Source organism: Schistocerca americana, unplaced genomic scaffold (genome assembly GCF_021461395.2).
Source record: "Schistocerca americana isolate TAMUIC-IGC-003095 unplaced genomic scaffold, iqSchAmer2.1 HiC_scaffold_775, whole genome shotgun sequence".
Taxonomy (NCBI): domain Eukaryota; kingdom Metazoa; phylum Arthropoda; class Insecta; order Orthoptera; family Acrididae; genus Schistocerca; species Schistocerca americana.
In genome coordinates, this window is record NW_025726539.1 from 6,636 (window position 1) to 19,299 (window position 12,664).

Here is a 12,664-nt window from a genome sequence, read left to right on the forward strand (position 1 = left end):
GGTATATAGAAGCAGCGGTGAAGGTGGTTCGATTCGACACGCCACATGATTGAGTGGGACAAAGTACCTTATTCATCACCTGTTTAAGACGTGAAGCCACACTTCGTGCCACCAACTTATAAACAGTGTTAAGAACGGTGATGGGACGTACGCCTCTAGCCCGACAGTCGCCTGTGACCTTTGGATTAAGGGCAATACGTGCAGCTAGAAAATCGGCGGGTAGCTCGCAACCAGCAAAAATCTCCTCGCACATTTTGCAGAAGCGGTCTCCTAACAGGCCGGAAAACCTAGCACTTCAATTAGTGCTGGAATGGCACAATCGAAGGGCGGTATCCTTGCGGAGTACCGCCAGAGATGAAAAACCGCAGTGTCAGGGCCTAAATGCTTGCAGCATGTACGCTCCACATGTGGGGGTCACACACGGTGGTGCGGGCCGATATGGCAACAGGCGACCGTCGAAAACATCGCAAAAGCAAGTGCCGGAGGGAACGACAAAATACGAGAGCACTCGTCAACAGCCCAGTACCACCCTCCATGTCGAGGAGTAAACTGCGACTCCCATTTGAACGCCGCTAGCTGCCAGGCCAGTGGAGAAGCCGTGAGGCCGCCCCACAGCAGCGCCAGGCCGGCGCGAGCTATACTGGCGCGAGCTACACCTAGCCGAGTGCTTACATCGTCCACCGCCTACTGCATATGTGTGTGTGCGTGTGTACCACGTATTCTGCGTGCGTGCGGCGGCGACGACGACGACGTTCGCGAGGAGCTAAGGTTATAACTCCAAAAAATGTTATTAAAATTATCTGCGATAGGACCATAAGAGACGCTAACGAGGCATCCGAAGGCACTGTCCTGTGCCACCATAAATTACCAGCCTAGCGTAATGCGGCTGCAAGTGCGGTCCGGCTAACCGCAAAAAAAAAAAAAAAAAAAAAATTATTAAGATAATCTTAAATTAATTAAAAGAAATCGTGGTGTGTAAGCAACTAACTACTGGGCACATCAACAACTACGACAAGTTTTGCTACCAGCGGAATATCTGATCACTGCAGAATGTTAACCCATTTCAGGCTGTGTTTTAATTAATATTAGGTGGGCCGATCCCGACGGTACTGCAATGCCGGGCCAACCAGCGACAGAGGTGGAGCAAGCCCCTAGCACTCCGTCATAAGCCAAAAATGAGTTTAATATTCTGGTCGTGCAATGCAGGACGTATCAGATATTAAGCTGATAAGAACAGATAGTACACTTTTTTCCCTCCTACCTCCCCTATAGCCCTACCTTTTCCTCTCCAAAAATGCCGCCATCCTCTAGTGTCGACGCAGCACGTAAAGCAGGGTGTTGTTAGCAGCAAGACTTATTGCCATAAACCGAAAATAAAAGCGGAGGCATACTCTGCTATGCCTCAGGGGGCGACGACACACTCCTCAGAAACACACTTCCCTCTGCAGGTGTGAGGCAAGTGATGATGTTAAAAACTAAATAGAAAGAAATAAATAAAGACAGAAATGAACGCAAAAAAAACCAGCGACGGTTGCATATTCAAACGAAACTGGCGAGATAATCCCATAGCCCATAGAATTAACGAAGTAATAATCCTCTAAGATAGATTATGTGTTTTCTAATTTTCCAATAATTTTTCATACAACGTTCACACAATTTCCATGTTACCAATTTCCATGTTATCAGTATCATAGAACAGTCTACTCTAGTGATGCCCAGAAGGCCAATATCAAACCTGGGGTATGGTTAAGTCAAGAGTAGTTTGAAAGTCCGAGTGACAAAGATCCAGGGGTACACTCAGGCAATTCTTATACGAGGTGCCTTACTCAGCCTGGAACACCTTTTGATAACCATGAACCATTGCAACTTTAAGAAATCTTGCAAAAGTAATGGTATATTTCCGGTCACATTCTGCCAGGCGATGCTGGCTCCAAAGGTAGTCCATGAAAGAGACAGCATCGGTGAGGCAAAGGTCATAGATCGTGAAAATGGTGTAGCCCAAGAGCCACACCACTGCGTTATGTCGTTTTCGGGGGTTGGTCTGAATACCAGGGGTAAGGAACCAGTCGATTGGCACATAGTCCAGTGTAGTCCCACCGATCAGCGCTAATAGCACACGTGCAAGGTCCCACACTTCTGTGACGTGAGGGCGTAAGAGACGATGCTCTCTGGTGTCTACGTCACCACATCGGCCGCAAGCAGCCGAGGGCCATAGGCGGATGGCCGCCAAGCGATGATTAGTGGGTATTAAATTGTTTACAACGTGATACCATAGCGCTGAAACTTCTGTGGGAAGGGCTGGGTGGGTGATATTAGCCCAAGCTTGGTGCCAGATGACCGACGGTCGCCTGTCCTCCAATTTATGTGGTGTGGGCTGGCTCTCGAAGCGCCTAGTAAAGGCGCTTCGATGTGCGTGCCTTGTCGGTGGCCACTGTTAGGACGTAACTTTGATTGAGGTAATAGACCTTGACTGCCGTCATCCGGAATGTAATATGTGTCAAACATACTGGTTCACGCGCCGATTGTGGGCGATAACGGTCGAAAAGCACCGCTGTTGTCCCACCTGGGTCAATCTCACGCAAAGTGGCGATACGGTGAATCAGGATTGCCGCACATATGCGGGGAAAGTCAATGAGTCCAAGGCCACCATCGACCTTTGGCAGTGTACAAGTCTGTGCATCAACGATGAATAGTGCATGCCGCCACAACAGGCAATATACTGTTTGTGAGATGGCTCTGCTGGTTTGTTTCGGTAGCGTAAGGAGTTGTGCTACATACCATGCCCGTTATAGGATGTAAGTATTAATCAGTTGGATTCGTTGTTGGAGGTCCAGTCGTCGATCAGTGTGACTCACGCAAAGTCCTCTGATGCGCGTGAGAATCCGCCTGCACGTGAGTGTTAACATGCGCTGCGGACAGGCAGTCACCTCAAGTCCCAAGATACGCTGTTCCCCTACAATCCGGAACCATGGGTGCTCGATGGTCAATGATCGTGGTCCTAGTGGGATTAGCACCATTTTGTTGGATTTTTACATGGCACCGGATGCTCGTTCATAAACGTGGAGGACTCGGCAAACTGAATCGATGTCCCCGGCGTTTGCTACAAACACACCTACACCATCCGCGTATGCCGCACTGCGGAAGGTGACGCCTGGGAAAGGAACACCATCGACCATCCGTCCGATGTCACGCAGCACGGGGTCCAAAGCGATAAAATACACTGACAAGGGACACCCTTGTCGAACTGATCGTCTGATGGGAATTGGTCGTGATCTGCAGCCGTTCACAATGGTTGTGGAATTTGCTCCATCCAAGAAGTGCCGGATGACTCTTATGAAGTGCTCCCCGAAACCCATCCGCGACATAACGGCCAGCAGGTAAGGATGGGAGACCCTATCGAAGGCACCGGCGAAATCTAGGGATCAATTGCAGCCGGGGTTCGAGCGTCGGCGGTGGGTGAGTAAGACAGCATCACGGTATATAGAAGCAGCGGTGAAGGTGGTTCGATTCGACACGCCACATGATTGAGTGGGACAAAGTACCTTATTCATCACCTGTTTAAGACGTGAAGCCACACTTCGTGCCACCAACTTATAAACAGTGTTAAGAACGGTGATGGGACGTACGCCTCTAGCCCGACAGTCGCCTGTGACCTTTGGATTAAGGGCAATACGTGCAGCTAGAAAATCGGCGGGTAGCTCGCAACCAGCAAAAATCTCCTCGCACATTTTGCAGAAGCGGTCTCCTAACAGGCCGGAAAACCTAGCACTTCAATTAGTGCTGGAATGGCACAATCGAAGGGCGGTATCCTTGCGGAGTACCGCCAGAGATGAAAAACCGCAGTGTCAGGGCCTAAATGCTTGCAGCATGTACGCTCCACATGTGGGGGTCACACACGGTGGTGCGGGCCGATATGGCAACAGGCGACCGTCGAAAACATCGCAAAAGCAAGTGCCGGAGGGAACGACAAAATACGAGAGCACTCGTCAACAGCCCAGTACCACCCTCCATGTCGAGGAGTAAACTGCGACTCCCATTTGAACGCCGCTAGCTGCCAGGCCAGTGGAGAAGCCGTGAGGCCGCCCCACAGCAGCGCCAGGCCGGCGCGAGCTATACTGGCGCGAGCTACACCTAGCCGAGTGCTTACATCGTCCACCGCCTACTGCATATGTGTGTGTGCGTGTGTACCACGTATTCTGCGTGCGTGCGGCGGCGACGACGACGACGTTCGCGAGGAGCTAAGGTTATAACTCCAAAAAATGTTATTAAAATTATCTGCGATAGGACCATAAGAGACGCTAACGAGGCATCCGAAGGCACTGTCCTGTGCCACCATAAATTACCAGCCTAGCGTAATGCGGCTGCAAGTGCGGTCCGGCTAACCGCAAAAAAAAAAAAAAAAAAAAAATTATTAAGATAATCTTAAATTAATTAAAAGAAATCGTGGTGTGTAAGCAACTAACTACTGGGCACATCAACAACTACGACAAGTTTTGCTACCAGCGGAATATCTGATCACTGCAGAATGTTAACCCATTTCAGGCTGTGTTTTAATTAATATTAGGTGGGCCGATCCCGACGGTACTGCAATGCCGGGCCAACCAGCGACAGAGGTGGAGCAAGCCCCTAGCACTCCGTCATAAGCCAAAAATGAGTTTAATATTCTGGTCGTGCAATGCAGGACGTATCAGATATTAAGCTGATAAGAACAGATAGTACACTTTTTTCCCTCCTACCTCCCCTATAGCCCTACCTTTTCCTCTCCAAAAATGCCGCCATCCTCTAGTGTCGACGCAGCACGTAAAGCAGGGTGTTGTTAGCAGCAAGACTTATTGCCATAAACCGAAAATAAAAGCGGAGGCATACTCTGCTATGCCTCAGGGGGCGACGACACACTCCTCAGAAACACACTTCCCTCTGCAGGTGTGAGGCAAGTGATGATGTTAAAAACTAAATAGAAAGAAATAAATAAAGACAGAAATGAACGCAAAAAAAACCAGCGACGGTTGCATATTCAAACGAAACTGGCGAGATAATCCCATAGCCCATAGAATTAACGAAGTAATAATCCTCTAAGATAGATTATGTGTTTTCTAATTTTCCAATAATTTTTCATACAACGTTCACACAATTTCCATGTTACCAATTTCCATGTTATCAGTATCATAGAACAGTCTACTCTAGTGATGCCCAGAAGGCCAATATCAAACCTGGGGTATGGTTAAGTCAAGAGTAGTTTGAAAGTCCGAGTGACAAAGATCCAGGGGTACACTCAGGCAATTCTTATACGAGGTGCCTTACTCAGCCTGGAACACCTTTTGATAACCATGAACCATTGCAACTTTAAGAAATCTTGCAAAAGTAATGGTATATTTCCGGTCACATTCTGCCAGGCGATGCTGGCTCCAAAGGTAGTCCATGAAAGAGACAGCATCGGTGAGGCAAAGGTCATAGATCGTGAAAATGGTGTAGCCCAAGAGCCACACCACTGCGTTATGTCGTTTTCGGGGGTTGGTCTGAATACCAGGGGTAAGGAACCAGTCGATTGGCACATAGTCCAGTGTAGTCCCACCGATCAGCGCTAATAGCACACGTGCAAGGTCCCACACTTCTGTGACGTGAGGGCGTAAGAGACGATGCTCTCTGGTGTCTACGTCACCACATCGGCCGCAAGCAGCCGAGGGCCATAGGCGGATGGCCGCCAAGCGATGATTAGTGGGTATTAAATTGTTTACAACGTGATACCATAGCGCTGAAACTTCTGTGGGAAGGGCTGGGTGGGTGATATTAGCCCAAGCTTGGTGCCAGATGACCGACGGTCGCCTGTCCTCCAATTTATGTGGTGTGGGCTGGCTCTCGAAGCGCCTAGTAAAGGCGCTTCGATGTGCGTGCCTTGTCGGTGGCCACTGTTAGGACGTAACTTTGATTGAGGTAATAGACCTTGACTGCCGTCATCCGGAATGTAATATGTGTCAAACATACTGGTTCACGCGCCGATTGTGGGCGATAACGGTCGAAAAGCACCGCTGTTGTCCCACCTGGGTCAATCTCACGCAAAGTGGCGATACGGTGAATCAGGATTGCCGCACATATGCGGGGAAAGTCAATGAGTCCAAGGCCACCATCGACCTTTGGCAGTGTACAAGTCTGTGCATCAACGATGAATAGTGCATGCCGCCACAACAGGCAATATACTGTTTGTGAGATGGCTCTGCTGGTTTGTTTCGGTAGCGTAAGGAGTTGTGCTACATACCATGCCCGTTATAGGATGTAAGTATTAATCAGTTGGATTCGTTGTTGGAGGTCCAGTCGTCGATCAGTGTGACTCACGCAAAGTCCTCTGATGCGCGTGAGAATCCGCCTGCACGTGAGTGTTAACATGCGCTGCGGACAGGCAGTCACCTCAAGTCCCAAGATACGCTGTTCCCCTACAATCCGGAACCATGGGTGCTCGATGGTCAATGATCGTGGTCCTAGTGGGATTAGCACCATTTTGTTGGATTTTTACATGGCACCGGATGCTCGTTCATAAACGTGGAGGACTCGGCAAACTGAATCGATGTCCCCGGCGTTTGCTACAAACACACCTACACCATCCGCGTATGCCGCACTGCGGAAGGTGACGCCTGGGAAAGGAACACCATCGACCATCCGTCCGATGTCACGCAGCACGGGGTCCAAAGCGATAAAATACACTGACAAGGGACACCCTTGTCGAACTGATCGTCTGATGGGAATTGGTCGTGATCTGCAGCCGTTCACAATGGTTGTGGAATTTGCTCCATCCAAGAAGTGCCGGATGACTCTTATGAAGTGCTCCCCGAAACCCATCCGCGACATAACGGCCAGCAGGTAAGGATGGGAGACCCTATCGAAGGCACCGGCGAAATCTAGGGATCAATTGCAGCCGGGGTTCGAGCGTCGGCGGTGGGTGAGTAAGACAGCATCACGGTATATAGAAGCAGCGGTGAAGGTGGTTCGATTCGACACGCCACATGATTGAGTGGGACAAAGTACCTTATTCATCACCTGTTTAAGACGTGAAGCCACACTTCGTGCCACCAACTTATAAACAGTGTTAAGAACGGTGATGGGACGTACGCCTCTAGCCCGACAGTCGCCTGTGACCTTTGGATTAAGGGCAATACGTGCAGCTAGAAAATCGGCGGGTAGCTCGCAACCAGCAAAAATCTCCTCGCACATTTTGCAGAAGCGGTCTCCTAACAGGCCGGAAAACCTGGCACTTCAATTAGTGCTGGAATGGCACAATCGAAGGGCGGTATCCTTGCGGAGTACCGCCAGAGATGAAAAACCGCAGTGTCAGGGCCTAAATGCTTGCAGCATGTACGCTCCACATGTGGGGGTCACACACGGTGGTGCGGGCCGATATGGCAACAGGCGACCGTCGAAAACATCGCAAAAGCAAGTGCCGGAGGGAACGACAAAATACGAGAGCACTCGTCAACAGCCCAGTACCACCCTCCATGTCGAGGAGTAAACTGCGACTCCCATTTGAACGCCGCTAGCTGCCAGGCCAGTGGAGAAGCCGTGAGGCCGCCCCACAGCAGCGCCAGGCCGGCGCGAGCTATACTGGCGCGAGCTACACCTAGCCGAGTGCTTACATCGTCCACCGCCTACTGCATATGTGTGTGTGCGTGTGTACCACGTATTCTGCGTGCGTGCGGCGGCGACGACGACGTTCGCGAGGAGCTAAGGTTATAACTCCAAAAAATGTTATTAAAATTATCTGCGATAGGACCATAAGAGACGCTAACGAGGCATCCGAAGGCACTGTCCTGTGCCACCATAAATTACCAGCCTAGCGTAATGCGGCTGCAAGTGCGGTCCGGCTAACCGCAAAAAAAAAAAAAAAAAAAAAATTATTAAGATAATCTTAAATTAATTAAAAGAAATCGTGGTGTGTAAGCAACTAACTACTGGGCACATCAACAACTACGACAAGTTTTGCTACCAGCGGAATATCTGATCACTGCAGAATGTTAACCCATTTCAGGCTGTGTTTTAATTAATATTAGGTGGGCCGATCCCGACGGTACTGCAATGCCGGGCCAACCAGCGACAGAGGTGGAGCAAGCCCCTAGCACTCCGTCATAAGCCAAAAATGAGTTTAATATTCTGGTCGTGCAATGCAGGACGTATCAGATATTAAGCTGATAAGAACAGATAGTACACTTTTTTCCCTCCTACCTCCCCTATAGCCCTACCTTTTCCTCTCCAAAAATGCCGCCATCCTCTAGTGTCGACGCAGCACGTAAAGCAGGGTGTTGTTAGCAGCAAGACTTATTGCCATAAACCGAAAATAAAAGCGGAGGCATACTCTGCTATGCCTCAGGGGGCGACGACACACTCCTCAGAAACACACTTCCCTCTGCAGGTGTGAGGCAAGTGATGATGTTAAAAACTAAATAGAAAGAAATAAATAAAGACAGAAATGAACGCAAAAAAAACCAGCGACGGTTGCATATTCAAACGAAACTGGCGAGATAATCCCATAGCCCATAGAATTAACGAAGTAATAATCCTCTAAGATAGATTATGTGTTTTCTAATTTTCCAATAATTTTTCATACAACGTTCACACAATTTCCATGTTACCAATTTCCATGTTATCAGTATCATAGAACAGTCTACTCTAGTGATGCCCAGAAGGCCAATATCAAACCTGGGGTATGGTTAAGTCAAGAGTAGTTTGAAAGTCCGAGTGACAAAGATCCAGGGGTACACTCAGGCAATTCTTATACGAGGTGCCTTACTCAGCCTGGAACACCTTTTGATAACCATGAACCATTGCAACTTTAAGAAATCTTGCAAAAGTAATGGTATATTTCCGGTCACATTCTGCCAGGCGATGCTGGCTCCAAAGGTAGTCCATGAAAGAGACAGCATCGGTGAGGCAAAGGTCATAGATCGTGAAAATGGTGTAGCCCAAGAGCCACACCACTGCGTTATGTCGTTTTCGGGGGTTGGTCTGAATACCAGGGGTAAGGAACCAGTCGATTGGCACATAGTCCAGTGTAGTCCCACCGATCAGCGCTAATAGCACACGTGCAAGGTCCCACACTTCTGTGACGTGAGGGCGTAAGAGACGATGCTCTCTGGTGTCTACGTCACCACATCGGCCGCAAGCAGCCGAGGGCCATAGGCGGATGGCCGCCAAGCGATGATTAGTGGGTATTAAATTGTTTACAACGTGATACCATAGCGCTGAAACTTCTGTGGGAAGGGCTGGGTGGGTGATATTAGCCCAAGCTTGGTGCCAGATGACCGACGGTCGCCTGTCCTCCAATTTATGTGGTGTGGGCTGGCTCTCGAAGCGCCTAGTAAAGGCGCTTCGATGTGCGTGCCTTGTCGGTGGCCACTGTTAGGACGTAACTTTGATTGAGGTAATAGACCTTGACTGCCGTCATCCGGAATGTAATATGTGTCAAACATACTGGTTCACGCGCCGATTGTGGGCGATAACGGTCGAAAAGCACCGCTGTTGTCCCACCTGGGTCAATCTCACGCAAAGTGGCGATACGGTGAATCAGGATTGCCGCACATATGCGGGGAAAGTCAATGAGTCCAAGGCCACCATCGACCTTTGGCAGTGTACAAGTCTGTGCATCAACGATGAATAGTGCATGCCGCCACAACAGGCAATATACTGTTTGTGAGATGGCTCTGCTGGTTTGTTTCGGTAGCGTAAGGAGTTGTGCTACATACCATGCCCGTTATAGGATGTAAGTATTAATCAGTTGGATTCGTTGTTGGAGGTCCAGTCGTCGATCAGTGTGACTCACGCAAAGTCCTCTGATGCGCGTGAGAATCCGCCTGCACGTGAGTGTTAACATGCGCTGCGGACAGGCAGTCACCTCAAGTCCCAAGATACGCTGTTCCCCTACAATCCGGAACCATGGGTGCTCGATGGTCAATGATCGTGGTCCTAGTGGGATTAGCACCATTTTGTTGGATTTTTACATGGCACCGGATGCTCGTTCATAAACGTGGAGGACTCGGCAAACTGAATCGATGTCCCCGGCGTTTGCTACAAACACACCTACACCATCCGCGTATGCCGCACTGCGGAAGGTGACGCCTGGGAAAGGAACACCATCGACCATCCGTCCGATGTCACGCAGCACGGGGTCCAAAGCGATAAAATACACTGACAAGGGACACCCTTGTCGAACTGATCGTCTGATGGGAATTGGTCGTGATCTGCAGCCGTTCACAATGGTTGTGGAATTTGCTCCATCCAAGAAGTGCCGGATGACTCTTATGAAGTGCTCCCCGAAACCCATCCGCGACATAACGGCCAGCAGGTAAGGATGGGAGACCCTATCGAAGGCACCGGCGAAATCTAGGGATCAATTGCAGCCGGGGTTCGAGCGTCGGCGGTGGGTGAGTAAGACAGCATCACGGTATATAGAAGCAGCGGTGAAGGTGGTTCGATTCGACACGCCACATGATTGAGTGGGACAAAGTACCTTATTCATCACCTGTTTAAGACGTGAAGCCACACTTCGTGCCACCAACTTATAAACAGTGTTAAGAACGGTGATGGGACGTACGCCTCTAGCCCGACAGTCGCCTGTGACCTTTGGATTAAGGGCAATACGTGCAGCTAGAAAATCGGCGGGTAGCTCGCAACCAGCAAAAATCTCCTCGCACATTTTGCAGAAGCGGTCTCCTAACAGGCCGGAAAACCTGGCACTTCAATTAGTGCTGGAATGGCACAATCGAAGGGCGGTATCCTTGCGGAGTACCGCCAGAGATGAAAAACCGCAGTGTCAGGGCCTAAATGCTTGCAGCATGTACGCTCCACATGTGGGGGTCACACACGGTGGTGCGGGCCGATATGGCAACAGGCGACCGTCGAAAACATCGCAAAAGCAAGTGCCGGAGGGAACGACAAAATACGAGAGCACTCGTCAACAGCCCAGTACCACCCTCCATGTCGAGGAGTAAACTGCGACTCCCATTTGAACGCCGCTAGCTGCCAGGCCAGTGGAGAAGCCGTGAGGCCGCCCCACAGCAGCGCCAGGCCGGCGCGAGCTATACTGGCGCGAGCTACACCTAGCCGAGTGCTTACATCGTCCACCGCCTACTGCATATGTGTGTGTGCGTGTGTACCACGTATTCTGCGTGCGTGCGGCGGCGACGACGACGTTCGCGAGGAGCTAAGGTTATAACTCCAAAAAATGTTATTAAAATTATCTGCGATAGGACCATAAGAGACGCTAACGAGGCATCCGAAGGCACTGTCCTGTGCCACCATAAATTACCAGCCTAGCGTAATGCGGCTGCAAGTGCGGTCCGGCTAACCGCAAAAAAAAAAAAAAAAAAAAAATTATTAAGATAATCTTAAATTAATTAAAAGAAATCGTGGTGTGTAAGCAACTAACTACTGGGCACATCAACAACTACGACAAGTTTTGCTACCAGCGGAATATCTGATCACTGCAGAATGTTAACCCATTTCAGGCTGTGTTTTAATTAATATTAGGTGGGCCGATCCCGACGGTACTGCAATGCCGGGCCAACCAGCGACAGAGGTGGAGCAAGCCCCTAGCACTCCGTCATAAGCCAAAAATGAGTTTAATATTCTGGTCGTGCAATGCAGGACGTATCAGATATTAAGCTGATAAGAACAGATAGTACACTTTTTTCCCTCCTACCTCCCCTATAGCCCTACCTTTTCCTCTCCAAAAATGCCGCCATCCTCTAGTGTCGACGCAGCACGTAAAGCAGGGTGTTGTTAGCAGCAAGACTTATTGCCATAAACCGAAAATAAAAGCGGAGGCATACTCTGCTATGCCTCAGGGGGCGACGACACACTCCTCAGAAACACACTTCCCTCTGCAGGTGTGAGGCAAGTGATGATGTTAAAAACTAAATAGAAAGAAATAAATAAAGACAGAAATGAACGCAAAAAAAACCAGCGACGGTTGCATATTCAAACGAAACTGGCGAGATAATCCCATAGCCCATAGAATTAACGAAGTAATAATCCTCTAAGATAGATTGTGTGTTTTCTAATTTTCCAATAATTTTTCATACAACGTTCACACAATTTCCATGTTACCAATTTCCATGTTATCAGTATCATAGAACAGTCTACTCTAGTGATGCCCAGAAGGCCAATATCAAACCTGGGGTATGGTTAAGTCAAGAGTAGTTTGAAAGTCCGAGTGACAAAGATCCAGGGGTACACTCAGGCAATTCTTATACGAGGTGCCTTACTCAGCCTGGAACACCTTTTGATAACCATGAACCATTGCAACTTTAAGAAATCTTGCAAAAGTAATGGTATATTTCCGGTCACATTCTGCCAGGCGATGCTGGCTCCAAAGGTAGTCCATGAAAGAGACAGCATCGGTGAGGCAAAGGTCATAGATCGTGAAAATGGTGTAGCCCAAGAGCCACACCACTGCGTTATGTCGTTTTCGGGGGTTGGTCTGAATACCAGGGGTAAGGAACCAGTCGATTGGCACATAGTCCAGTGTAGTCCCACCGATCAGCGCTAATAGCACACGTGCAAGGTCCCACACTTCTGTGACGTGAGGGCGTAAGAGACGATGCTCTCTGGTGTCTACGTCACCACATCGGCCGCAAGCAGCCGAGGGCCATAGGCGGATGGCCGCCAAGCGATGATTAGTGGG

At 49.4% G+C, this 12,664-nt stretch overlaps 4 pseudogenes; all 4 read right to left on the bottom strand.

Moving 5' to 3' along the window:
• Window positions 1-1,084: 1,084 nt before the first annotated feature.
• LOC124590807 lies at window positions 1,085-1,296 on the bottom strand (annotated as a pseudogene).
• Window positions 1,297-4,559: 3,263 nt separating this feature from the next.
• Window positions 4,560-4,771, bottom strand: LOC124590809 (annotated as a pseudogene).
• Window positions 4,772-8,031: 3,260 nt separating this feature from the next.
• On the bottom strand, window positions 8,032-8,243 carry LOC124590810 (annotated as a pseudogene).
• Window positions 8,244-11,503: 3,260 nt separating this feature from the next.
• On the bottom strand, window positions 11,504-11,715 carry LOC124590793 (annotated as a pseudogene).
• Between the last annotated feature and the right edge of the window lie 949 nt (window positions 11,716-12,664).